Genomic DNA, 27,502 nt, shown 5'->3' on the forward strand with positions numbered 1-27,502 from the left:
GTGAGAACAGGGACAAAACTCTAACCCTCTTCCCAGAGAGGCCATCAAGACCTACCTGGGCAACACACTCTCTCCATGATTTTACTTACAGCTGGGAATGGATCCATTCATTTTGTTTTTTCAACTTAGAATCAAAGGGGACTTGTTAAACTCACAGATTTCACCAAGGGCTTTTGAAAGAGTGGAGATGAGTCAGGGAGGAATCCACTCTTTCCTGATGCTCAAGACAAACAAACAAAACAAAACAAAACAAAAACAGCAGACGGGCTGATCCCTGGTCTGGTAACTACCCCTGTTTCTAGCTAATATTGGTGGAAGACTATACAATTCAAGTGTGGTTCCTCGTCCCAAGTGAAATTCTCCAAATACCCCTCAAGCACACTTCAGTGGTTCTAGGTCTTTGCCTCTTGGGAAATGTGTCCCCAGATGTTAAAAGCTTCTCATTCTCCTATCTTCTGAAAAAGGCATGATTTCGTGTCGAGTCTCATTTGGGACAAAAGCCCCCTTCCTGAGCCCAGGGAAGCATGGACTCCTATCCTCACCCCTTGAAGCGCCTCTAAACAGGAGCGGAGGCACGTCAGTCAAGTTTCTGAGAGTGACAGCAGAAATTTCCTCTAGACTTGTACTCTGGTTCTGTAAAAATCCCGTCTCTAGGAAAAGTTTCAAGCAACCAAAGCAGAGGGATTGATGTAGTCAAAACCAGATGTGAGATGAACCCAAGGCCACTGGCAGCCACTTAGGCAACTTGTGGGGTGGCTGACTTGATCATGACGCTAAGGACTGAAGCCAACCCAGAAGAAGTCAGAGAGGAGAACAGGGAGGGACCAAATCCTCTCGGCACGCTTCGAGACCATGGATCCAGCTGTTCCTGGCTCCATCACCCCTCAGACTTCCCAGTAATGGAAGCTAATCAAACCCTCTGAAGTCCATTGGAGTTGGATTTCTGCCACTCTCCACCCCGCAGCCACCAGCCACGCGCGAGGCGAGTTGCTGACAGATCTCCAGCCTGGACCAGGTTCCAGCACTGAGACCCTCTCTGGACAAGCTCTTCTCCAGCCTCAGCTTCTCCACCCGCACAGCAAAGGGGTTGGGTAAGATCCCAAGTGCACATTCCAGAGTCCTGCAGTTCTCAAGCTCTATGACGAGGGCAGCAAATGACCTTGTCTTCCGTCCCCTGTGACCGTCACAGGAGATGGGAAGGTCATAGTTCTGGGTGTGCAGGGAGCAGGCATTTTGTGTGGGTCTGGTCCTTCCGGCCTGCCTCCACCAAGCCCGGTGAGACCTCGCTGCCTCTGCCACCGGCTGCTCTGCACAGGTGCCAGTCCTCTCTTGCTTCCCCGCTGGGCTGGCACCGAGTCAAGAGATGCTGGCAAACCCCAAGAGGTAACTCCAGTTCAGAATGTGTGTTCGGGATTTGTGAAGCCAGGGGCATCCAGAGCTCTTTCTTTGGTCTTTCCTTCCTTGTCTTTTCAAAGGGAACTCACCAGAAATGCAGTTAGAATAACGCACGTCCTCTGCAGGTTCATCTTGGTGACGAGGGTGCGCTGAGGTCCCTGCTGGTTGGTTGCGTGGATGCAGCCGGGATCAGGACACATCCTTCTAGATCTGTCCTTCCCTCTCATTCTTGGCCTCTGCTGCCTCCTCATTCCACAGAGGTGGGATGGAGCCATTGGGGTACCTTTCAACCTGGCCACGGACTAGAAATCTCAGCCTTCCTGCAAGGACATGAGCTGCTCTGTCACTGACGGATGACCGTGAGCCAGTGTCCTGGTCTACTTGGGCTTCAGGAAGATTGAAGGGACGATGCCCAAAGGGCTCAGAACTGGTCTGAGCCCACTGTCCCTGCTCCATCCCTGTGACTGGCGTTGCTGGGGGCAACCTCACCCTGACGCGTCCCCTGAGCACGCTGCTGCAGGGAGCCTGCTCGCTGACCTCTGGCTCAAGTCACCGCGTCTCTGGTCCCCAAGCTTGTCCAGTGCACCGTCTCTGCCCGGGTTCCAGGTTTGCTAAATTTTTCCTTTTTCTGGTGTAGTCATGACAGAACTGGGGTCTCCGCTCTCCTCATCTGCCCCCTGGCTGGTGCCCTGGGGCGGGTTATTTCTCTTCTTCAAGCTTCTCCCCTTCTTTTTCCCAGCTGCAAAGTGCGGATCACTCCGTTCTTCAGTGCTGCTGTCGAACTCGAAGTGTCGGCAGCTTCTGTCACCGTCACACCTGCCAAGATCGACTCAGAGGAGGAAAGTGTAGTCTGGCTCAGAGGCTTCAGTCCACCGTCGGTCAGCAGGCTGCACTGCTCCGAGCCTGAGGTGAGGGACAGCATCATGGCAGGAGGGCCCGGAGGAGGAGGTGAGGGGCTTAGCTCATGCCAGGGAAGCAGAGAGAGAGGGAGAGGGAGGGAGAGGGAGGGAGAGGGAGAGAGAGAGGGAGAGGGAGGGGGAGGGGGAGAGGAGAGAGGAAGGAGGGAGAGGGAGAGAGACAGAGAGAGAAAGGGGAAGGGAGAAGGGGAGGGGAAAATAGAGGGGAAGAGAGAAAGGGAGAGAGGGGGAGGGGGAGGGGGAGGGTGAGGGAGGGGGAGGGGCAGAGACAGAGAGAGGGGAGGGGGAGGGCGAGGGCGAGGGAGGGGGGAGGGGCAGAGACAGAGAGAGGGGAGGGGGAGGGGGGCCTGGAGAGAAGAGGAACCCACCCCCTGGAGAATCTCAGTTCTACCCAGGGGTGGGGTGAACTGCACACACCACCAGCATAAAGAGCAGAATAGACTCAGGCGCCGTGAAACTTGAGTGTTAAGAAGCGGGGCTTTAATTCCTTTATAATTTAATTTATAAAGAAATAGCTTCTAGATTTGAACATCTCCCCAGGAATTATATAATGGGAGAAGAATTATATTCATATATTGAATTGGAGGGTTCTCTAAAGATGATTGGTTTGCCTTGATACAGTCGTTTCTTGCCTGCCCTCTGGGGACTACAGTGGACGTGTGGCTGGGCTTGACCGGAGGTGGGAGAGAGCACAGGGGACCCGGGGCTCAGCAGGCCCTGGAGTCAGCCTGAGTACGTTGCTCCTTCCACAATTTAAGAGACTCTGGGAGCAAATGCTGAGCTGCCCGGCAGCTTGCGGAGGGGCCGCTGGGGGCAGCCGCTGGGGCTGAGGTCGTTTCCAGGGCTGAGCTGGGTGACCGGATGGGGCTGAACTCCCTTCACACAGGGGTCTGCAGGACAGGTTGACCACGAACTCAACGTTCAAACCCACCAGCTTGAGACAGTCACAACTGGAGAAGTCACTTTCCCGTGGGGACTGTGGAGACAAGCGGGTGACTTCTTGGCTTCTCCACCCCCTGGGGCTCCTGCACCCCGGGAGAGGACTCCACCCTGGAGGCTTTGCCCTTCTTTCCAGGATCCTCGTTAAGGGCTGGAATGACTTCTGGAATATTCCCTCTCACTCCGAAGTTCCTGGGTTGCCCTGGGTCATGTGTGATGGGTGTTGTCAGTTCTGCCTGTGGATGAGCTTCAGTCTGGAGTCAGGAGTTAGGGACTCAGTGTGGGTGGCCCTCTTGGGACCTTCCATGGCTTCTCAGTTCCAAAACAGACACCAGGCTGTGGCTGGGTAGGGGCCTCTCAAGGTCTGTGGTCAGAGCGTGGACTCCAGGGTGGTGCCGTCAGGAGGTGGTGGGGCCCTTGGGAGGCAGGGCCTGGTGGGAGGCCTCACGTCGCGGGGACTCTGGGACTCCGCTGGTCCTCTCTCTTTCTCCTCCTGGCTCATGACGTGAGTGGTTTGCTCTGACATGTGCTCCCCGCCATTGCCAGAGGCCCCACGCCAGGTGGCTGCCTGGTCTTGGACGGGAACATCCAGAGCCCCGAGCTAAGCAATCCACTTGGATCTGAATTGATGGGTCACTTCTGCACCTCACTGACTCTGGGCTCAGAGGAAGACTTAAGGGAGGAGCAAGAGTTCCCCAGAAAGCCTCGGACACCGGCACCGGGGTCCAAGGGCAGAGCTGAGATCGTACTGCATTTCCCAGGCTCGTGTGGGACTCGAAGGGGAAGCGGAAGTGACAGATGCCGGAGCTCAGAACTAAAGCCCGTGTGGACAGAGCATCTCATGGCCTCAGCTCAAGTCCACCCATGGCGCGTCTGCACCAGAATCTCCCCTCCTTACTCCCACGGCGGGTCTCGGAGGGAGGGCTCCCCACTTCTCTTTCCTGACCCTTACCTGGAAATGTGTTGTGAATTTCTTGAGACCCATTTTAATTTTTAATTTTCATTAAAGTCATGCATTCATGAATTTAGTTGTTTGTTTTTTTAAGATGGGGGAAGAGAGAAAGTGACCCCAAAGAGAACATCGGGGGAAGCAGCCTATTCCCATGGATTTTGTCTGGTTCCCTTAAAGGCTGTGCGCTGATAAGGTCTGTCCTGGAAGCCTCTGCGATTCCAGGTGTGAGAGGTTCTCGGAGCCCAAAACCGCGTGCTGTGAAGTCTGTCAAGAAACTCTAACATTGAGATCTAGGCAAATTAAAAAAAATATTATACTCTGCAGTTAACAAAAGAGTAGGGGAGACCAGATGCCTTCCATTTCGTCACTTTCAATTGACCTGTTTCCACCTGGAGCAAGATCTTGTGATCGCTCAGGTAGGACCCGGTCCCAGGTTAAATTCTTCTTTTTTTTAATCTCAAAGGGTAATTGAAACTTCAGTGAACTCATCCCCAAAGTGCAAAAAAAGAGGAGCCATCCTGCTATCAAATTAGCCAGAAAAACACATCATTTTGGCAGTAGGAAAACCACAGACTGTAATTAGAATTCTAACAAAGGCAGCAAGACACGCAAGCCCCGTGGATAAAGGATGTACCTTTAATGCCTCCACATCCCCGTGGGAGGCTGGGGAGGAGTGAGTCACTGGGAAGGAGCTTTCTCCTCTCTTAATGACATCCCACCTTATCTTCCCATCCCAGTTAAGACCGTAATTGCACCCCACCGGAGCCCTGGAGAACGCGCAGGAAGGCCGGCGCCTCCAATCCAGCGCTGCTCTTCCCAGCTGTCGGAGGACTGCGGGGCTCCTGTTCCGAGGATTTCCGCTTGCAGATGGGGCGGGAGGCTCTTGATTTATTTTATCACTGGAGCAAAGCACCATCCTCCATCTCGATGTGTCTTGGGTCTTATCTTCCAAGAGCCCCCCCCCCGGCCCACCGAGGTAGCCTGCTGGCTGGAACTTAATTAGGCCACGTTTGAAGATCCAGTGGCCCTTCTGGCAGTCAGCCACCTTATCTCCTGGCGCAGAAATCTCTTGGGTGGGCTGTTCCCACAGAGCTCTGGGATCCAGTCAGGAGGGCCCGGGGATTTGTTTTTGATTTGCAAAACAAAACGACACGGAATGAGCCCATTCTTTCCAGGTACGGCCTGGGAGACCCAGATCACCTTGTGGGGAATCCAAACGTGTCAGGGCCACAGGACATCCTAAGGAGGCTTGGGGAGAAAGAGGAGGGGCCCAGAGAGAGGCTGGAGTGGTCAGGTCGCCCTGCCCACCCAGACGGCTCAACGGGGCAGCCCGAGGGTGCCTCGGTTCCCCAGACGAGGGCTGGAAGAAGGGAAAACAAGGAGGGGACTCCTGGGGACAGTGAGCAGGGGCCAGCTCACCTGGAGATGCTCTAGCGGGAAGCTGCCACAAGGTGGCAGGAGGCGGGGCCACTTTGCGTTGGTACAAGTGCTTTCAGGGGTAAATCACTTCCTGTGCTTATGAAATGGTCCACGGGAACTTGCGGGGGGGGGGGGGTCCTAACAAGGAAGTAAGTGAAGGGCCCCAAATCCCAAATGCCCTTCTTAAGCACAAAAGAAACAGGTCCAGGCTGTTCAGCCGCTGCTGTCCTCTGTCTCCTTGAGAAGTCCGTGCTTCTCCAGCTCCCAAACCTGTTGGCCAAGCGTCCAGTTGCGACCACTCGCACGTGGGACCACAGGGCTGCCAATTCCTGGGTGATGGTGTCCGAGAGCAGCAAGACCTGAATGTGGAGTGGGCTACTTTGTGCGGCCTCTGATCCTGCAGCTAGAACGCCTTGCTGGCTTCTCTGGGATCCGACATCGTACCACGGCACAAGCCCTGGTGGCTGGATAGCGATTTGTGCTCAGGAAGCACTGGGTCAGCAGCCTGAGTGAAAGGGTCAAAACATAAGCCTGCAGCTCCAGCAGGAGCTGGTCTTTTCCTTATGTAACACTTTGTAGTTGTCTAGTGGTGTTCTCAACCATCCGCTCTCCATCCTCAACAGGGGAAGGCATTGTCAGAGCCGCAGCAGAGTCACCTGGTGCCTCTGAGCTACTGAGACAAAGGTGCCCCTTCCTCTGGGGGACAAAACCTGGCTCAGCTGGATTTTGGTTCCCATTTGCCCCTCATCTGGGCTGTCTTGTGCAGGGCACAACCTGCCCAACCTTACATGGCAGTCCTGGGTACTCTCTCCATCTTTTAGCTGAAGAAATGAAGGCCCCAAAGGTCAATTGACTTTTGCAAAGTCTTTTATGTTATAGATCTGATTCCTGATCCAGGGTTCTCTTTGCTCACATGTCTATCCTCCCAATCCATGTCCTCCTTCACATCAACAAGTAGTTCCTGTCGCACTAAGAAACACTTTACACTTCGGCACTATCTTCTCCCTTCTCATCCCAACACCCTCCTGCCGAATTGACCGGCAGCCCCACCTTGAAGCAGGCTGGCAGGATTGGACTCATTTGGTAGAATTCCCCACGGCATTGAATCTCTTGGACTTTTAAGTTTTCAGCTGCACACAAGTAATTTGCCTTAAAATCCAAACACCACTGGATGAGAACCACATAGTAGTTGCTTCTCAGATGCTCTGGACTCGGGGGCACTGGAATCATCCGGAGGACTTGCTGAAGCTCAGAGTTTCTGATTCAGCAGGTCTGAGGATCTGTATGTTATACAAGCTCCGGGTGATGCTGCTGTCACCTGGCCCACATGCCGGGAAGTTCAGTACCAGAAAATGCTAAGAGCGATTCAGCGTGACTTCAGTCTGGCCTTACCTGTTTATTTATTCGGTGCTGGGATTGACCCCAGGGCCTTGCCCATCTTAGGCCACGCTCTACCACGGTGCTACAGCCCCGCCCTCAATTACTTTTTTAGAAAACACGCTTATCTGTATTGTCACAGAAGTTGATTCAGAAAGTAGACTTGAAGAAGAGAGCCACAAGCCACGAGCCGCTGACCTTCCTTCTGAACTTAGTTTCTGCATTTATCCTCCAGTTATTTCAATGTGCATTAAGTGCTGAGGCTATGCTGAGGCTCTTCAAATCCTTGGGGAGTCAAAGACTGGGTCCCTGTCCTCAGGGGGATTCTCCCCAACAGGGACACAGGAGGTGAACACACCTTTACCACCTCGTGGCTTGTACTCTGCTCAAGAGAGAGGCCATCTCTGCCTGGAGGTCGGGGGTGCGGATTCAGTGAGTCCTCTAAACCTGCCAGTCACTCAGTGCTTGAAGGCAATGGCGTTTATGTACCCAAGTCATAGACCCGGACGCCTGACTGAACCGCACACATCTTAACTGCACCGACTTACGGTGCCTTGGAATTCACAAGAGCGGAGACCAGGGCTGGCTTCAGGACAAGGACCCTCTGCTCGACTCTGCCACGGCCGTGCTGGGGGCCCAGGGCAGTGCCACACCAGTGCTGTTTGGAGATTCTTCATAATGATCCTTCTCACTGATGCTCGGACCAGGGCTTTTGCACGGGCCTGCCCAGGACGTAGCCGATTCTGATGGTGACTTAACCCTTCCTTCTACAAGCAACTTTTCCAGCACTAAGAGTCACACACTGCATGGGGCGTGGGAGATTCTCGCTTCCAGTGGACAGGACTCCTGCCAAGGAGCTGCAGACTAATGGCAGAAGACGGACACGTGGATCTGCACGGACAGGGCAGCGTGGGGAGTCCGGAGGGGACCAGAGCCTGCCTGGACCTTCCTGCCCACGGGACAGAATTCACCTCTTCTGAAGTTGCTCGAGCTGCCAGCTCCGCAGCTCCCGTCACAACCAGGGAGGCCTGGAGTCCTTGCCAGGTAATTTTTGGGGAGGAGAAACCCAGAGTCTCCATCACATGGAACGCCACCCACTTACCTAGCTTGGATTTTCTCGAGGTCATGGTCATTAGTGAGCGTTTTCCCCCTAAAAGTCTGTCAAATAAACCAGAAGGTCCTGTCACAGTCATAGATTTTATTTTTAGGTGGAAACGACTCCCTTCCCCGCCCCTGAATAGCACTGAGTCTCCCCGGCCATTTGAATACAACTCAACAACTGCTGGGCTTTCTCAGGTCAACTTGAACCAGAGCTGAAATCTAGACGCTCTCAGGCGGCCGGTGGTTGACGTAGCCTTGAGCCGGGGTTTTGTGCAGGATCCATGTTGGACTTGGACCTGGGATGCTGTTAGCAGATTGCCAGGCCTGCTCTGCTCTGGAACCTGCTCTTATTATTGTTATTTGTTCTTCAGGTGATTCTTAAACCCCGGGAAGCGTGCAGAGTTCCCTGGGAGCCTTCCCTGGAGTAGAAAGGTAGAATATCAGGGTTCACTAGGTCCACCGGCCTGAGCTCTCTCACGCTCAGCAGGCCAGGGGCCCTGGAAGGAGACGCCAGAGTCGAGCTCTTTGCACCAGAAAGGGGTGTGGAAGCGGGATCCACACACTGCACCACAGCAGGGGCGGCAGAGCAAGCTCACTGGCCACAGGGGCCCTGTGGCCAGGGAGCTTCAAAGGAGAGCCCTGGGGGTCATGGAGGGACCCAAGGATGGCTCAAGGCCTCCCCCTGCCACTAGGATAACTCCACTGACACCCGTTACGGGGCTTCCGCAGAAGAAGTCGCTTGAATAAAGAGCCCTGTGGTTGGAAAACATGTTAGGCCCCGAATGTCCCCAGAGTTCAGGAATGAGGGGCTGGAACGAGCTTTAGAGATGAAAGAGCAGCACCTAGACCTGGCTCTAGTCACCCCAGGGCCTTGACCTGTGCTGGCCCCCTTCTGCTCCACCCGGCCATACACTGGTGCTCCGCCCTGCTGTCCGCCCACACGGCTCCTCCTCTTCCTTTGGAGGGGCCCTTCTTGTCTCCTCAGCCAGAGTGGCCATCCTTCCAGGCTCAGAGTTCATTCTCGCATTTGGTTTCTTGCTATTTCCCTATCTGTGTCCACTTCCTGAAGTGACCCTCAGCTCCCTACGGTCAGAGATCCTGGTCTGCCTCGGTCACTGCTGGATTGCCGGAGCCTTCCGCCATGCCTGCCGAAGACCAGGCTCTCTGTGGTGAGGGACGGGCTATTCCTCCAGTGCTGGGGATGGGGACTCTGGTTATGTGATGGGTGGACGGACAGATGGATGTGGGACGGAGCAGCAGGTGGCCCTCCAGGGGAAGAGCAGGGTCCTCAGAGGCACAGGCATGGGTGGGCCACATGAGGCTGGGCCAGGGAGTGGCAGCAGAGTGCCCAGGAGAACAGAGAAGAGGGCAGAGGCTGAGGGGTGGGAGTGGGCACTGGAAAGGGCTTCGCACTGCAAAGCGACGTCTTCTGTCAGCCACGGGCCTCCTGGGGAGATTCCAGCAGGCCCCTCCTGAGCCTGCCGCGCCCCCGTGATGACTTCTGTTTCATTTGGCAAAGAGAACATCGTGCTCGGGGTGAACGTCAAAGTCCCCATGGTAGCCACCAAAGGACCACATGGTGGCTCCACACGGTCACTGCTCAGTGCGGCCCCACACCCCATGCTGTCCAGCCACAGCTGGCTGCCTTGTTCAAACACCTCAGACCGCCGCTGCCCCTCCTTCTAGAAAGTTCTAGCTCCAGACACCTGGTGGCTCCCTCTCTCCGGCCTCAGACATCTCTCCTGTCCCCCACTTGTCTTTCTCCAGGGGACATCCCCTGTGTCCTGCATGCTTGTGTCTCGGCCAGTCCCTGGCTGCAGAGTCCTCCCAGGTGGTGGGGGTGTGCTCAGTGTGCTCTGCTCCGGGCCCATCGGGGCGTCAGATGCGGTGCCCGGTCCCCGCCGGCACTTGTAAGTGTCTGTGTTGGCCACGTGCCATGGAAGGGCACCAGCAGCTGTTGACTCAGAGACCATCCAACGCGACCCAGGGGTGAGCGGCCCCCAGGGGCAGGGCGCTGTGTCCCTCTGATGTCTCTCAGCCTCGGGGAAGTGAGGACTTGGCCAGCTGTGCACGGCCCTCGCAGTGTCCCTGGGGGCTGGACAGGGTGACTGACAAGGAGGGACACGGGGGAAGATTGATGTTTCAGAAGAGCCTCTGTCGCTGCCGCCCGCCAGGGGAACGTGCCATCCCGTCTCCAGAGCCGAGGGCGGCTCCCCACCCCTCTTTCCTCCCTCAATTCCCGTCTTGCTGACATTTCAGAGGCTCCTCTTAAATAGCCGCGTAGAAACAGACCGGGCGGAGGTGTCAGTGCCTGGCTTTGAAGCACGACACGGCCACGGCCGCCTGCACCGTCTCCCGGCAGGAGGAGTGCCCCGCTTCTCGTGTGCGACCTGCACGCGGGCAGGGGACTGCAGCTCCTGGCAGGGGCGCAGCCTCGGAGGGGAGGAGGCCGGGAAGGGAGGGGACAGGGAGGTGCTGCACGATGCGCCCACCTTCCCTCTCTCTCTCTCTCTTTAAAGAAAATGACAGCAAATTGATCTTGTTGGAAAAAATTGGACAATTATCTTTGCGGCGCGTGGTTTCTGACTGCGGGGGCGAGGCGGGAGGAGCGGAGCGGACCCGGGTCCTGCTGCCGAGCTCTCTTCGTCCAGCACGAGCTTCATTCCTCGTGATTGTGGAAAATTGCCGGCCGGCCTCGGCGGGGACTTTCAAGGGAAGCCCAGCCCCTCAACATGTGCATTTCGCTGGCTTTGTTTCGAAAATGATCCTCATCACTGTGGATATGCTCGGGTCTCACGAGTTAAGGAGCGAGCGGTACCAGACGGGCGACCAGCTCGGCTCCCCGCGGCCCGGCTGTCCTCCAGCACCGGGGATCGGACACTGACTCGGTTCTTTCTGGAAGAGACCGTGGCTCTCCGACTCACTGCACTTCCACGAAGGATCTAACGTCAAGGGGTCACCGGTGGTTTCAGAAGCAGCTTCAAGGGAAGCAGAGAGGGACACGCACCTTCTTATCAGTTTCCCCTGGGGACAAAAGGTCTTGGTCCAGGGCAGCTCGTGATGGAAGCAAAGGGAACGGAAGCTCCGTGAGTGTGATATTGGGCTGGAATCGGCGGAGGCCTGGTGGTGTCTCTGCACAGCATCTGGGTCGAAAGCGGAATCTGGAGACCCGAGCTCAATCCTGGAGTCTCCCCGCTGACCTTGGCAGGTGGCCCTCCTCTTGGTCAGAGGGACAAGTGTAGTCCCACCTCCCGGGACTGTCTTCAGACCCCAGTGTGAGACCGTGTGCAGAGAAACCCCTCAGTAGCTGCTGGGGCCACCCCCCAGTGTCATCGTCATCGACATCGTGGTCATTGTTACGGCCTGGGTGACCTGGACAGGACATCCAGCATGTGTGTGGTGCGTATCTCAGTCCCCTTACCCGTAACACGAAACAGACATTCCATGCACATCACCGTCACTGTTAGTCACTGTCCCTGTCCCTACCTGAAGATGGGGTAGCTGAGGTTCCAAGGTCAAAGAGTCAAAGGGTCAAGCTGGGCACCAGCTTCTGCCGTCAGCTGCACAGTGCCAGAAGCAGGCCTGGGACTGACATCAGTGTCCAGGTGCCAGGAAGCAGTGTGGTGGGCGGGCATGGGGAAGGGACACGGGGACACGCACACGGGAAGTGGCCAACGTAGGGTCCACTGAGGGGCAGACATCACCACGGTGACGGCCTCGGCTCCCTGGAGGCTACATGAATTCTTTAGCTGTCCCTCTTTGGCTCATGTCCAGGGAGCTGGTGTTGACCCTCCTTCCCACCCTGGCCAGGGCCTGAGAGTGGCTCCTGAGAAGGGCGATGTCCTGTTGCTTCTAGCCCTTCCATGTGGGTGAGGGAGCGTGATAGGGGATTCTGTTGGATCATTAGCACGTACAGAGGGGCAAGGCTGGGGACAGCCAAGGCAGCGGTCATTTGGGGGCCCAGGCTACAGCTGAATTGCTCAGGACTGAGGCACTCAGCAGGACTGAGCGAACCTAACAAGGGTCAGAGGAGGACTGCAGACCAACGAGACCCAGGAAACTCACCCCAAGGGGTGGAGAAGCTGGCCACTGAGAAGGGGTCAGGAATCAGGGACCAGGGCTGGCCGAGGTTGCAGTGAGTGCAGGCTGGGTTGCTGCCTTCGTGAACCTGTGCACCCCTGCGCAGGAGGAGGTGGCCTGGGGCCAGCTCTGCCAGACCTCAGGTCAGGAGCTTCGGGAACACGGCATGGGGAGCTTAGTAACGGCAGGAGGTCACTTAAGCTGGATGCTGGGTGATGGGGGTCAGGGGGCAGAGAGGGGAGGAACGGGCATTCTGGGTGGCCACTGTGGGTCAAAGCATGGTCAGGACATGGGGGCCTTCTTTGTGACTCTGTGTCCTTGACCCAGTGTGCAATGGAAGAATATTCTGGAAAAATCCGTTGAAGACCCCACAGTGGAGCTCCTGAAGGCCACAAGGAGCGGGGCGAAAGCTGAAGACCTGGGTGCTGGAGGAGGCAGGGCCCCACGAGGGACCCTCCGCCCTTCCTCTGCAGGCACAGGGCTGGTGTGACCGGGGAGAGCCACAGTCCCTGGTGGAGGGGGAACATCTGGGCAAAACCCTGGGCCAGGGTCCCAGCACGTCCCCGTCACACCAGAGACAGGCTCTGCTCCCTGTGCTGAAGCCAGGTCTCTTCTGGCCCCTCAGCCTCATCCTGAAAACCCAGTCCATACAAAGCTTCCCCCAAAGTCCTTCCTGCTTTCCAGGGGCTGCAGGCTTCCTGCTGGCTCTGTTATCCACAGCAATACGGCCATGACAGTGGGCCTGTCTGACGTCTAGACCGAGACCTGGCCTTGCAGGGGTAGAACATCCTCTAGAAATGAGGCAGGGGCGGCTCTACTCCAAAGGCCAGAGTACAGTCCCTCTTCCTCCATGAGAATTGCCCCCACCGAGCTACCACAGAGACGGGGAAGAGGGCTTTGCATGACTCTGCTGGATCCAGCAGGCCACCAGGGCCCCACATGCCCAGATCTCTCTGCCAAAGGCCCCCAGCCTGTGCCTGCCTTGGAGAACCGCCCGGGGCAGCTGTCCTTTCCCATGGAGACGCCTTTCTGAGGTAAGGCCTCAAGGAACGGGCCTGAGTTACCCTACCGGCCACACTGTTTCTGATGGAGCTTCTCAGAGCCATTGCCAGAGGCCCGGAGAGCCCTGAGGGTTGCCAGAGGCCCCTCTCCTCTTGCATGTGGCCATGGCCCCCCAAGGTGAGGCTGCAGGCACAGGTCAACACCTCTGCCGTCCTCCGGGTTGGGGGTTCCTAGGCCGCCTCAGCAGACACGCAGGGTGACAGCTGGAAGGGCTCGGGCAATGGAAGGGCTGAGCAACTTTGGATTTTATCCTGAGCACCGATTAGTTCACCATTTTTGGATGCAGTGGACGGTGCGTGGTATTATTAAGGTGCTAGGTATGCATGCCTTTTCTCCCGCTGTGTTACTCCTCATCGCTGTGACAAACACCTGAGGAAAACAACCTGGAGGAGAAAAGATTTATTTTGGCTCAGTTTCGGAGATTTCAGTCCGTGGTGGGCTGGCTCCCTTGCCCTGGGCCTACCTGAGGCCTAGCATCCTGGTGGGACTAAGATGCCCAGCCCACGGTGGCCAGGAAACTGAGAGGAAGGGGCCAGCGATCAGATGTGGGCTCTGGGGCCACAGCCGTGGCCACCAGCGTCCCGCAGCCACGTCCCCTGTGCCTGCAGCTTCTGCCACCTCCTGGTGATCCACTGACGATCGACCCCCCAGTTGAATTCGTCCACCCGTGAGGCCGGAGTCCCCTGGAAGTCCCTCTCTGAACATTGCTCCAGCAGAGTCCAGAACTTTAACGCACAGGACTTGGGGACTTTCCAGACCCAAACCCCAACGCCCGCAGCCCCTTCTGATCTGATGCTGCCCCTGGTGAGTGTCAGCTGGCCATTCCTCCCCTGGTCTTTGTCACCGAGAGCCCCAAGAGAACGTTGAAGTGCGTTTTCCAAGGGGGTCCTCAGCAAGGCATGAACAGCCATCGCCCTAACCCAGGCGGCCTGTGAGCTCCACTAACTAGTGGGTGGGCTGGGGGCAGCTAAGCATCGCACGTCCCTCCCCAGCGTCCTCCTAACACATCCTGAAAGCATCCCTGTGGAGACGGCAGGTGACTCCCGGGACTCAAAAGGGTTGACTCTGGACAGTGCAGGAAGTGGCAGAGCACGGTCATGGGGTGCCGGCTCAGAGCTCTGCCTGGGGGCCCTCCCAGTGCCTGGGAGCAGGAGAGAAGGCGGACGCGGCCCGTCCTGCAAGGCAGGAGGAAGCCCCGTGCTCTGGGGCGGCCCTGACAGATGACGCAGGCCGGTGGCCTGGGCCACAGGAGCCGGAGGTCTGGGATGGGCTCGAAGGGTGGGCTCCAGGAGGCCTCCTCCCCGGCTGCGCCTGGAGGGCTGCTTCCTGTCACGGTGTCCTCCTGGCCTCGGGTGCCCTGCGCATGCTGGGGGGAGACGCCAGCCAGCTCCCTGGCCTCTCCTGAGGGAACCCCCTCATCACCAAGGCGCCACCCTCGCGACCTCCGTGCCCCCTGAAGGCCCATGTCCAGTACCGTGACATCCGGGGTCAGAGACACGCCAGGTGGATTTTGGGGACATGAACATGAGCCCATAATGATGGACGATGGAGGGTCCAAAAACACTTCTGCTGAGTGAAAGAAACCGGACACAAAAGAGGAGATGCCCCAGGGCTACTTCAAATGAATTTCTAGAACAGGCCAAGCTCCTCTGGGCGGCAGAGGTCAGAAGAGAGGCTGCCCCGAGAGGGCAGGGACTGCTGGGAACAGGCGTAGGATGGAAACGCTCGGGGCCGGTTGCAGGCGCCGCCGCGCAGGCGTGTGTGTGTGTCCAACCCTCACCCGCCGCTCGCGGGCACACGTGTTCTACTTTAAGAAAGTCATACCTCAATGAAGACCAGGCTTCAGGACAAACAGGCTGGGCTTGCAGAGGAGTGTTAGGAGATGCAGAGAGCGAAGAGGTGAGTGTGTGTGTGTGTGTGTGTGTGTGTGTGTTTGTGTGTATGTGTTTGTGTGTTTGTATGTGTGTGTGTGGGTGCACGTGCGTGTGTGCATGTGTTTGTGTGTGTTTGTGTGTGTGTGTTTGTGTATTTGTGTGCATGTGTTTGTGTTTGTGTGCATGTGTGTTTGTGCATGTTTGTGTGTGTGTGTGCATGTGCATTTGTGTGTGTTTGTGTGTGTGTGTTTGTGTATTTGTGTGCATGTGTTTGTGTTTGTGTGCATGTGTGTTTGTGCATGTTTGTGTGTGTGTTTGTGTGCATGTGTGTTTGTGTGCATGTGTGTTTGTGCATGTTTGTGTGTGTGTGTTTGTGTGTGTGTGTTTGTGTGTGCATGTGTTTGTGTGCATGTGTGTTTGTGTGTGTGTTTGTGTGTGTTTGTGTATTTGTGTGCATGTGTGTTTGTGTGCATGTGTTTGTGCATGTTTGTGTGTGTGTGTGTACACATCCACCTACACAACACGTACAGCTGTGTGCACAACAGCTACCTAGAAAGAAACCTCAACCAGTCACAGTCTGTCTCCAAGCACAGAGGAGGGTCCACCTAACCCGTCAGCAGGAGCCTAGTGCACCAGGCGGGGAACCGCGAGGGCTTCTGGGCCCGGAGCCCCCGCAGGACTGGTGAGGCGGAAGCGCCGTCTCCCCTGGCTTCTATCCCGGGGCCCAAGGGTCTTCTTTTCCATCCTGGTTAAAACAAAAACGCGAGGCTACAGACTTGGAGGCGACTTCGGTCTCGCCATCCTCGTAGCTGACGTCACGTGCCGTGGACAGTCCTACGCGCGTCCAGAGCTGCTGCAGGGGCGCTGCCTCCGGGAGCTGGAGGGAGTGCGTTCGGCGTCCCCGTCCCTCCCTGTGCCGGCAGGGTCGTGAGGAGGCCAGAGTGGAGGGTGAGAGACGTCCAAGTCCCACAGCGGAGATTTCAGCCTGATTCTGGGAGCCTGCTCCTCATGCCGAGCGGGGTCCCTGTCACCTGCTCACATCTTGCCTCCCTAGGTCCTTCTGTCCCCTGGCAGGGCTGGGGCAGCACCACGCTTGAGTGCAAATGTCGGCTCACACTTACTAGCCGCGTGGGTTTGGAGAAGAAAGCGAATTTCTGTCTGTAAAATGGGTCCCCAAATGCCCACCTCTGACACCTCCCCAGAGGATTCACAGGATGGCCAGCACTTTGGCCAGTAGGAGGCAGGAGCTGTGGACCCCGCTCGGCATCGCACCTGACTCAGACACGCTGGGCGTGGCTGTATTTTCTTCTTCAACGTGCCCGTTCATCTGCTCACCCATCCACTCATCTACCCACTTGATAAATATTTATGGAGCCTGTATCCTCATTTGTAGTGATTGAATTCTTATTTGATCTGATTGAATATAATCATTTTTTAAAATCTGCTTTTCTCACGTTCCGCCTGTATCTTTTTAATTTTTTTACATGCAGACGAGTTTTCTGGTTGGAAGGGACATTTGGACGCGGGGGGTGGGTCTGCAGCAAGTCTAGAAGCATCTAAGTCCCCACAGGCACTCTTGATTGAAACCACAGGCCTTGCCGAGCTCATTTATTAACCTGAATTCCCGAGCCTGCACCTTCGAGAGTAGGGGAATGTTCAGGAAGAGCCGAGAATGTGCTAACTTGGTCTCACAAAATGAGTGCGTTCTTCCTGACAGTCTTTAATTAAGATGAGCCATCAGACACGGCATTTAGGGACCTGACACAAATCAGGATGCGAGGCTTACCCATAACCTTGCCAGGACCCTCGTTCAGACTTGATAGATTCCAGCTCAAGGAAGCCAGCCAAGCATTTATCGAACCCATCGGCTAGGGCCTGTGCCGATAGCCAACAGAAGGAAATCCATTCTGGAGACCCGAGCTGCAGCCCATGGCAGAGAAGAGGGTCTGCAGTCTTTTCACAGAAGTCCTTGATGAGTTGGAGCCATCATTTAAATTAACGAGAACCTGGAAACTGCAGTTCGATCACGAGACTAAGATACCATGTAATGTGGCTTTGCAGTGAACTTGGACTTGGGGGTGCAGCAGAGACGCACCCAGCCACACCAAACCTGAGCCTCCCTCTGCCATGGCCAAAGGTCTGGCATAGATTACATTTCGTATTTGTGCGAATGGATACATATGCACATGTCCTTCCTGTCTGTCTTTTTATCTATCTATCTATCTATCTATCTATCTATCTATCTATCTTCTATCTATCTTCTATCTATGTATCTTCTATCTACACACACGTGTGTGTGAGTATACAATTTAAAACTTTGCTAGTTTTTTCTTTTCTTTGCAATTGTTCAAAAGTCTGAGTGAGGTAGAGCAACCTCCATGAAAAATAATTATAAGGTGCTTGTTCTGTGTTGGGCAGTGTTCCAGGAATTTCATGACGTATATGAGCTCATTCAAACACTATCAACATAAGACAGGAACTACTAAGATGAGAAACCTGAGGTGGAGGGAGCATAAGGAATAAGCCTGTAGCCATGTAATCATGAAGGGGAAGCAGAGGGGAAGGAGACCCGTGAACCTCAGGACGTTTGCACGTGCCTGAAACGTCTTTGCCTTGGGAAAGCCTCTCCTGACCACGCGGGGGGTGTCGGCTCTGCCTCGGGCCTCCCTTCTTGGCCCTCCTGTAAGCTAACGATCTTACGTTTTTTGTGGGTTGTTAGATCCGTGGGCCGTAAAGGCAGAGGGGAGAGGCAGAGTCCGTTCTCCATTTGTTCTCGTGCCCGCTCCAGGCCTGGCCCAGGCTGGCTACCTGGTACCTGTACTGTAATTGCTGACTGAGTGAAAGACCAATCCCAAGTCTGGGTGGGTCAGAACGGCACTCCTGAGTTATGGCCGGTACCATCCGGAGCAGCACGGCACCCTGGGAAGGAAGGCCGGCCTCCCTGCCCTGACCCGGCTCTCAGCTTCCTACCATGGTGTCTCTGGGTTGGAGCAGGGGTGGGCAGAACCTTCTACGCCCTTGGTCTCCCTTCAGCTGTGCCCTCTGGGCCTGAGCACAGCCGGGCACCACTGGCTGCAGAGCCTTTGGGTGACAGTGAGAACTGACCTTGGGTACCTGCGTGTCACTGCTGCCTGTGGACAGGGCAAGCCCAGCGGGGACAGCCTGGGCCCAGTGCACTGCCCACTCAATGGTCCACTCGGGAGCTCAGCGAGGACTCCCCTGGACCAGGCACCGGCAGCCCCTGCCCTCACCCGGGCAGCCTGAGGACATGCCGGGAGAGGCGGCGAAGGCGGGAGAAGCAGCAAGTCCGGCATTGACACCTGCCAGGCCGGAGGTCAGGGTGGGTGGGGTCCCGGGGGCAGAGGCCGTGTGGGGTGAAGATCCCTGTTCAGGCAGGAGATGCATCGGGCAGAGGCCCGCGGGGGAGGCTCTGCAGGAAGGTAGGAAAGCCACGAGGAGGGCGCACGCCAGGTGAGAGTGAGGAAGAGCCAGGAGGCGGGCTGGCCGAGCCGAGTCACACAGGGCAAGGAGAAAGGGGAGGCCACCCACCGGGAGGACCTCTGCTCTGAGCAGCTGGACACCACGCAGTTCAGAACAGCCTCGCAAAGGAGGCTGCTGCCGTGGTCCTCCCCCAGATCCACATGAGAGCATTTTCCAGAAAGTCGGGGGATGGGAGAGGGACAGACGGGGTGACGAGGGTCAGGGTGATGAGGGTCAGCGTGTTTGGTGTGCATGGGCTCTGGAGTTGGACAGTCTTGGCTTTGAATTTCAGCTCTGCCCCCACCAGCAGGGTGACCCAGAACACACCCTCTGACTTCTCCACGTCCCTACCCAGAAGTGCAGCCAGGGGTGTGTCCCGCACCAGGGCCTTGGGGAGCACCGCACAGGACCAGCATGAGGGGCCTGGTGGCTAGGGCTCAGTGGATGCACCGGGGGTTATTCCCTAGGTGGCCTTCTGAGGGAGATCTCATGGCCACTCTTAGGCCACCAGGAACAGCCTTCCAGGAGGTGGGGCAAGGCAGTATCTCAGCTAGAGCCCCAACTCAGGAGATGGGGAGACGCTCCAGTCTCGGGATGTCCCCAGCCACAGCAAGAGCTTCCTGGGGCTCCTGGGGACAGACTCCATCTCCCACAGCCTGGCCCCAGAGATGGGCATTGTGAATGCTGGGTGGACATGGGTCTGCCCCATCCCACTGGCTCAGCGGGGCCTCTGGTGGGGACACAGGGCCCAGGAATCCTTTCCCACCCTCTGGCCTGTCCCTGCTTCTGCCCGGCTCCATGCACCTCCACTGAGCTCCCCAAACCATCGGGCCAGGAGTCCGCCGGCTGTTTCCTGGAAGTGAGCTTGTTTGTCACTATGTGCTTTTGCATGACTTTCTTCCCTGCTGGAGAGGACGCAGAGGGACACAGGATGATTTCTCTGTGATGTCAGAATGGCTGGGGTGGAATCAGCATCTTCACCAGCCCAGGGACTGGTTTGGCAGGGGTTCAGCAGCCATGGGGGCCTGGGAATCTCGGGCCCTTCTCTCCCCTGGCAATGCTGGAGACAGGAGTGATGGGAAGATGCTGGAATGTGGTTAGACAAGCAGACGGATACTTTGTAATGTAAGCACCTGTGTACCTCCTGGTACCTGTCATTACAGGTCTTTTGTGTGCCTGCAGTTTTTAGAACCATGCACAACTCTAGAGGGCACTATTCATCTAGTGTCCATGTGAAAGTTCTTTGAAAGGGCTATGCAGTGGACAACCTATGCAACTGTGCATGTGCTTTCAGTATGTGTGGGTGAGCTCAGTCTGGCAGGACAGCAGACTTGCTTGTGGGGGAGCAGAGTGCCTTGGTGGAACCCACCTGGATGATGGCGTCAGATTTGGGCTTCAAATAAACTTGAGATCAAGAGTCTCATGACTCTCCATCCCAGGTGTCTTATCAGTGAAATGAAGATAATGCACCTATGCTCAGCCATGGAGGGGCTCAACCCGGACGAGACACATGCAGAGCAACGGCCACACTCGGCTGGACGTGATCTTGGTGTCAGTACCTCCTTTAACCCTCCCGACAGCCTGCGAGATGTGCACCCTCATTCCCGTTGTGAGAGGTCAGGAGCTTCATGTTAGCTGGAACTCCTCCGATTGCCTCGGACACTCAACTTGAACTCGCTGGAGCAAGGAAGTGACTTTGCTGCCAGAAGTGTCTAGAATTGGCTCCGGGGACATTTGTATCCAGGGGCTCAAGTTCTGTGCCCAGGACTCTGCCTTTCCCATCCTTTTGGGTCCTATTTTTTCCTGGGTGGGCTTGGTTCTCACTTGGGGTCTCTCCCTGGGTAGGCCAAGCTGCAGGGGCAGTTCCAGGCACATGCGGGATTGAGCCTGGCTCAGGGGGCTGTTTGTCACTCCCACAGGCTCCAGCAGAATTCCAGGAGGGAGAACGGTCTCCAGGCCAGTCCCAGGTCCACCCTGGAGTCGGGCTAGGAAGGGAAGTTCATTGGAACCACACTGACTCGGGGTCAGGGAGGGATTAGACTCAGGGCTGTCAGCCCACGGGGTCGGCCCTGGAGGGAATATGTGCTGGAGGCGGGGCTTGAACCCAGGAGTACCTGTCACGTGGGAAGCGCTCAATAAACAGCACCCAGTGCTCGCTTCGGCAGCACATATACTAAAATTGGAACGATACAGAGAAGATTAGCATGGCCCCTGCGCAAGGATGACACGCAAATTCGTGAAGCGTTCCATATTTAAAAAAAAAAAAAAAAAAAAAAAACCAAAACAGCACCCAGCAGGTGGAGGCGTTGCTGCTGGAGACACTGTGGGTAGGTGAGGCCTTCGCACGCTCGACGTCTGGTTAGCATTTAATTTCTTTCCAGAATTTCATATTTACTAGTATTTATACCGTGTTATTTCAGGGATATTTTATAAGAAAATACAGATTTGAAGACCATTGAAAAGTATCAAATCACCGTGCTGCAATTTCTGAGTGCTGGCCCATCGTGGCAGCCTGTGGTGGGAAACAAAGTGTGCTTACGGTTCTCCACCATGTTACAGAGGCGCAGGCAGAGGGCCTGGGGGTTTAGGGACCGTGACCAGCTTCAGCCCGGGGTTTGTGGTTCTGCTAGGATGGAATCCACGCTTCCCACCTCTCTATCCAGGAGCCCCATCGACAAGTTTCTCAAACTCTGCTCCAAGGAACACCAGGACTCCAAAGCAGGGCATTGTGGAAGTGGGCAGGCGCGAAGCAGGCAGACGAGTCTCCCCGGGGCCGTCCCCCCTCTTGATCTGTTCAGAGAAGTGGCGATCTGATCAAAGAATTGCACGGTTCTTCACAGAGAGTGAGCCAGCAGTGTGGACAGATAAAGGGCCTCCCTAAGTCAGCCTCCACCTGAGTTTCCCAGTCCGAATCCACTAGGGCTGGGGAAAGCAATTACATGGGTTTCCAAGAGGGGAAGATTTCTTCTGCCAGAGCCCCAGGGAAACCCAGGAGACTAGAATTAGAGACTCCGTGAGCCAGGAATGGTCACAGGAAGGCTGGTTCGGATCTCAAATGTTCCCCACAGGCCAGCCTGCTGAGGGCTCAGATACCTGCCTGTGGGGCTTCGGGAAAGTGGCAGGAAGTTAGGCCAGTGGGGTGTGTCCCTGAGGCGACACAGGGACCTGGCCCTCGCTCTCTCTCTTTGCTTCCAGCTGCCGGGAGGGGAGCAGCTCCCTCCACCATACACTCCCACCACGGTGTACTGAGCTGCCACAGGCCCAAAGCCACAGAGCCCAAGACCGTGGACTGAAACTTCCGAAGTCACGCGCCAAAATTCCCCTTTCCTCCTTAAACCGATTCCCTCAGGTGTTCTGTGACAACAACACAATCTGACTGACACAGCTGCCATCTCGCTCCTGGACACTCCCCAGAAAGAGCAGTTTACACCTCTGGAGCCAAGGGTGTTGCTACCTGGCTGCCAGGTAACTGAACTCAGATGTGAGGCGTAATCTGTTTTTAAACCTTTTGGGGGGCATGGGAACCAACGGGCAGCAGACAGTGAGATTTTTCTGTTTTCTTGCCTTGTATGAGCAGAGAAGCGATAGCAAGAGAAATGAAATGCACCTGACTGCTCGGCAGGCCACCAAAGATCACGAACCTTGCAGGGGGTCTCGGTAAGCTTCTCGTCACTGCGACCAAAACACCTGAGGAGGAGGACTTGGAGGAGGACGAGTTTCAGAGGTCTGGCAGCTCCATAGCCCTGAGCCTGCGGTGAGCAGAACCTCGCGGCAGAAGGGAGTGGCCGAGGAAAGCCTCAGGAGTGGCAGCCAGGCAGCGGAGAGAGAGCTTGGCTCACCAGGGGCAAAACCCAGACCCCAAAGGCTCACTCCCAGTGACCCACCTCCTCCAGCCGCACCCCACCTACCTCCAGTCACCACCCACTTAATCCACTCAGAAAGTGGATTAATCCACTGAGTAGGTTACAGCTCTCGCAGTCTGACCATTTCACCTCTGAACACTCTCTCATGGCCTCACCCATGAGCTTTTGGAGATACCCTGTATCCAAATTGTAGCAAAGGGCTAGACCAGCAAAAGGCGGGTGGACCCGGCACTGCAGTCCTTTGCTGGGGACAGCCTGATACTGTAAGTTGTTGGTCTGTGCTGTAGAGGCCGGAGCTCAAAGACACTCCCAAACTGGCTTGTTAGGGTGATTTGCTTTACACCCTTACATGGACGGAGCCAGGACTCCTAGGTATTTAGCTAGGCAATCCTGATGGATGTTCCTTGAAACACGTTCAGATCAGAACAGGAAACTCACTCGGCCCCAGTGCGGAGTTCAATACAGGTTTAAAATAACAAAGGCAAAGACTGATTTGCCTGTTTTCTTGTTGGTCTGCTATGGTGGACTAGGCTCCTCTGCTGCTGGCTCGTCTCAGAACCTTTGTTGTGCCAATAAGCATGGGGACCATCCAAGAAAGACCTTCCAAGTCTGGGTCCCTGGGCTGGCAAAGCTCAGTGGGTAGCTTTGGAGAATCGGCCCGCCGACCCACGTACCACGTGTCTATTTGGGTAACTCACGGAGCGTCACAAATCTTAAAGCGCTGGGCCAGAAAAATGCCAGTTCACCAGAAAGATCATTTTATATCTCTTATATGCAAGGATGCTACATAGACACCCTGAAACGGTATCACCTCTATCAATGAACCCACGGTATCACCTCTACCCATGAACCCATGGTGTCACCTCTACCCTCGAACCTATGGTGTCACCTCTACCCTTGAACCTGCAGTATCACCTCAACCCTCGAACCTATGGTGTCACCTCTACCCTTGAACCCATGGTGTCACCTCTACCCTTGAACCCATGGTGTCACCTCTACCCTTGCATGTACGTGCCACCTCAGTGGGCAGCCATTTAGAAAGCCACCCTGGAAAGAGGAGGCAGTTTAAAGGTTCATTTGCAGTTGCTATTCAGACATGGGAAAGTGGTCACCCCGAGACCCGACTCTCCACCGGAGGAGGGCGTGTGTGGGGTGGGAAGGTTGGGATTCTAATGCCTAAGTCTGCATTTGGGAAACTAAGTGTCACCAAATCTGAGAGACACAGATTTGTATGTATGTGTGTGTGTGGTTAAAACAGTTCGGGAGGTTCACCTCGCAAAGGCACCAACTTGCCTGCAAGCTCGATAAATGTTCTTAAACATTCTGTGAAATTTCAGGTCAAGATAACCTGTTCCACAATACAGAACCCGGACCTTTTCAAACTCATCGACAGAATCCGATCGTGTTCCTCAGGCCGTGTTTGGAGACACAGGGCATGTCTAACCCACAGTGCCTCAGAATCAGTCTGTCCCTGTCCTCAGGTCCTGAGGGTCTCTCCAGGAAGGTCCACTCCAAGTCCCCACCAGAGATGCAGGGATGCGCCTTCTCCCGATGTGTCTGTCCTGTGTCCCTCCAGGATGGAGATTTCAAAGACGTTGGAAGATGGATCGCATCACCCCGCCCCTAATAACACCACGCAGGAGAAGAACTAGAGATGCCACCCGATCGGCACCCTGGTGCTGCATGGGCTTAGCAGTGCCCACGCTCGCTGAGAGTCACTCCGCTGATTGCTCCAATTAATACGAACGTCTCTCGGGGAGCTCTTTGGGTGATGTGGGGAAACAATGACTGATAATTGATGTAAGCTGATTAGTAACTATTTACATCTTTTTGATGGATGTACTAGCTCCAGCAATAACCCAAGGCGCGTTGTCTAAGAACGGTGTGTACACAGAGATCTGAGTCTCTGCTAAGGCCCGGGAAGAGGCGAGCCCTTCATGGGGTGGCTGGACGGGGCACAAGCCTTGGGTACCCATGTCCTGCTGTGGGGGAGGGCCTGGGAGGGGAGGGAGTGCGGAGGGGAGGAAGAGTCTTCAGATGCTGTTGTGACTTTAAAGTCTTTGGACTTTCCTGGCCTCAGGGTGCTTATCTTCAAACTGCAAATGAGAAAAATATCTGAGAAGACTAAATAAGGCATATTTAATACAGTGCCTGGCACATTCTGGCCTGGTCGGCACTGCGTGGTAGTGACGGCTCCCGAGATAAACTTCTTCCCATTGAAAATGCTCCACAAAGCTCACGATGGAATGAAAACCAGACCCTACTGAGTGCTCGCTGAGAATTGGAACTCGATGGCAGTCGGGGGTCCTCAGACGAGACGTCACAGGGAGCTGGTTTCTGGGTGGGGAGAGGGTCACCACAAGCCCCCTAGGTCATGATTTCTGCAGAGGCAGGAACCTGACTTTCATCTGTGCACACAGAAGTGTACTGGCGACTGACTCATGATAGCCGAACTCACAGCAGCTAATTCCATGACCTGCAGTGGGAGAAAGTTCTGGGCTTAGATCTGGGGAGAGTCATGTGGATCGCCCTACTTAGCACCCTCAATCACCGACAAGAGGCAGCATGGGGAGTACACAATTAAAAGATAGGAGTCGGATCTGCTAAAAAAAATCCCTCCCCCTAGCCAGGAAAGTCAGATTAATTGTCTAAAAAGCAAGTCTTGCTGTCTGGAAGCAAAGTCATTTTCCTTGCTTGATGCTGATAAATTCTGACAAGTTCCTAATCTCCAATATCCTCTCCCTTGCACCCACAGCAAAATTGCTTCCCACCAGAAAATGTACAACGTACTTTAGAGGTAAAATTTTCCTTCTTCGGTTACATTTTGACAGTGGTAATAAAAGTAGCAGCCACTGTCTGCCGAGGGCTTCCTATGTGCCAAGTGTGCTGCAAAGTACATCACATGTGTTATCGTCAGTCATCATGACAAGCCTGCGTGCCCTTAGAGGTCACGGAGGAGGAAACTGAGGTTCAGAGTGGCTAGGCAACTTGCTAAGGATCTTATAGCTAACCGTGGAGCCGAAATCTGAACTCAGATCTTCCTACTATGAGCTCCTACCATCTCTTTGATTCCACTTTTAGTAAAATCTTTCCAAGGTTCCACAGTACATCTGCTCATCTCCATGAGACCTACTGAAACTGGTTCCACCAGTAACTCTGTATCAACCCTCTCCTGGGACGGACATGTCTACAGAAAGCCACTCTTTCTACGCAGGTGTCTTGTAATTTCCATTTCTGATGATGACATTTTCCAATGGCCTCAAAGATGGAGGCTGCTCATTTCTGGGGTTGCTCTGCCCAGTCTGTTCCGAGAGTAGCCTGTTTCCCTGGTTTTATTCCAGCCAGTAGGGAGGGGAAAATATCTCAGGCTCAGATCCCTGATGGTCATTTGAACTGATGTGTTTCATTGACTCTGTGGCACTGGATAAATACATTGTAGACGGAGACGCCAGAGCTGGTTTCCTTGGAGACATCTTTATTCACCTTCGTGAGAAGGTGAAGTCAAGTTAAGCATTTTCCATCCAAATCAGCAGCCAGAGAAATGCCAAGAAACTCACTACGATACTTTTGCTGTTGATAAAAGTCAGAGTGACTTAGTAAGCCAGGTGCAATGGATTTAGAGTTTAGAAAAAAAAAAAGCCCGGTTGAAAGATGTTATTGCATCACTGGAATAATGCATGCAGAGACTACCTGAAACTATTGGGTTATTTTGTGTGCTTACATATAATAAAATTAAAATTTTAAGCAATCATATTTTACATTACTGTCAAGGCAAATGCTTCCTAATTCTTGGCTGAAATCTCACTTTGGGGAAACTGAATTGTCATTTGATGCTATATCAAGAAGTCACTCTCTAGTGACATTCAATCATATTTTGTATCAAAGCACAATCCATCTTTGCCGAATCCTGCTCTGCAGACATGCCTGCAATGTCAAAGCAAATAGAGGACATTCCCGTGGGATTAGAGAGAGGAGAGCAGCCAGGGGGTGCCGGGCACCTAATCCGGACTCCCCAGAGGGCGCTCTGCTGCCCCAGCCCCCTGACCTTGAGTGCACTTGCCTCCTGATGCAGGAAGGCGGCCTCTCTTCTCTGCGAGCTGCTGAGCTGCACACCTCGCCCTCTGCCCCTCAGCTCTGCTCTCCCTGTGCCAGTGGCATCTCCCCTTGCACCTGCCCACAGCCCTTGGAATCTGTGCTTCCTCCTCACTGTGCCCCATTGAGGTGACATCTCTGAGGTACTTGGTGGCAGGTAGACTGGCTTTGGAAGCGTGCCTGCTGCCTTAGCGTGGGTTCTCTTGGAAGCAGATGGAAGTGATTCCCTGAGACCTGGGGCTAACACAGGCAGGAAGTGGGAAGGGACACAGGGAAGGGAAGGTGGCCCAAAGCATCTGCTATTAAACCTGCACAAAACACAAGCCTTGGAATTACCCAGAGGAGAGGTGCCAAGTTCAGAGGGCCATGGCTGGGGGTCACATTCCTTAGCCTCTGACCTACCCGCTGGGGGTGGCACAGCTCTCAGCAGCTTGGGTGGGTGGTGGCACAGCTCTCAGCAGCTTGGGTGGGTGGGAGAGACCCCCCAGTGCAGCAGTGCCCACACTGGCAACCTGCTGGAGTCCCAGGACTGTGAACGGGGCAGAGGCCGCGGCTGTAACACCTGCTGCGCCTCTGGCAGCAAACCTGCCCCAGACCCTTACTCCCGCCCCCGAGATGTTTTGATTCTGTCCACTTCTCTCCCTCTGCCCCGCTCCCCTGGATACACTGAGCACTGTCTACTGTTGCCCAGATCAACACAATCGCCTTTGGACTGGTTTTCCTACTTAACTAATTAAAAAAACTGTTCTGTAATGAAATAGCTCATGCATACAGGGAACAGAAGGGAGCCACGGAGGACCCTGGTACCCACCCCCGCCGGCCACACCGACCTGCCTCCAGGTGCTTCCCTCTCTTACTTGATAGCATCGAAGCTTCACAGATGCCACCAAGCCTCCCTGGGCTTTGACCCCTCCCAGAGGGCTGGGTCGTTATCATTCTCAGGCTTGATCT

At 55.1% G+C, this 27,502-nt stretch overlaps 1 protein-coding gene and 1 non-coding gene across 4 annotated transcripts in view; one reads left to right on the forward strand and one right to left on the reverse strand.

The window, feature by feature from the left end:
- Kazn (kazrin, periplakin interacting protein) overlaps positions 1-27,502 on the reverse strand; it is a 1,015,267-nt gene that overhangs the window by 496,348 nt on the left and 491,417 nt on the right. The gene's annotated exons all lie outside the window — the stretch shown is intronic.
- LOC124969001 (U6 spliceosomal RNA) lies at positions 20,746-20,852 on the forward strand. Its single transcript, XR_007105909.1, has one exon. It is a non-coding gene; the product is annotated as a U6 spliceosomal RNA (small nuclear RNA).

Source organism: Sciurus carolinensis, chromosome 1, assembly GCF_902686445.1.
Source record: "Sciurus carolinensis chromosome 1, mSciCar1.2, whole genome shotgun sequence".
NCBI lineage: Eukaryota > Metazoa > Chordata > Mammalia > Rodentia > Sciuridae > Sciurus > Sciurus carolinensis.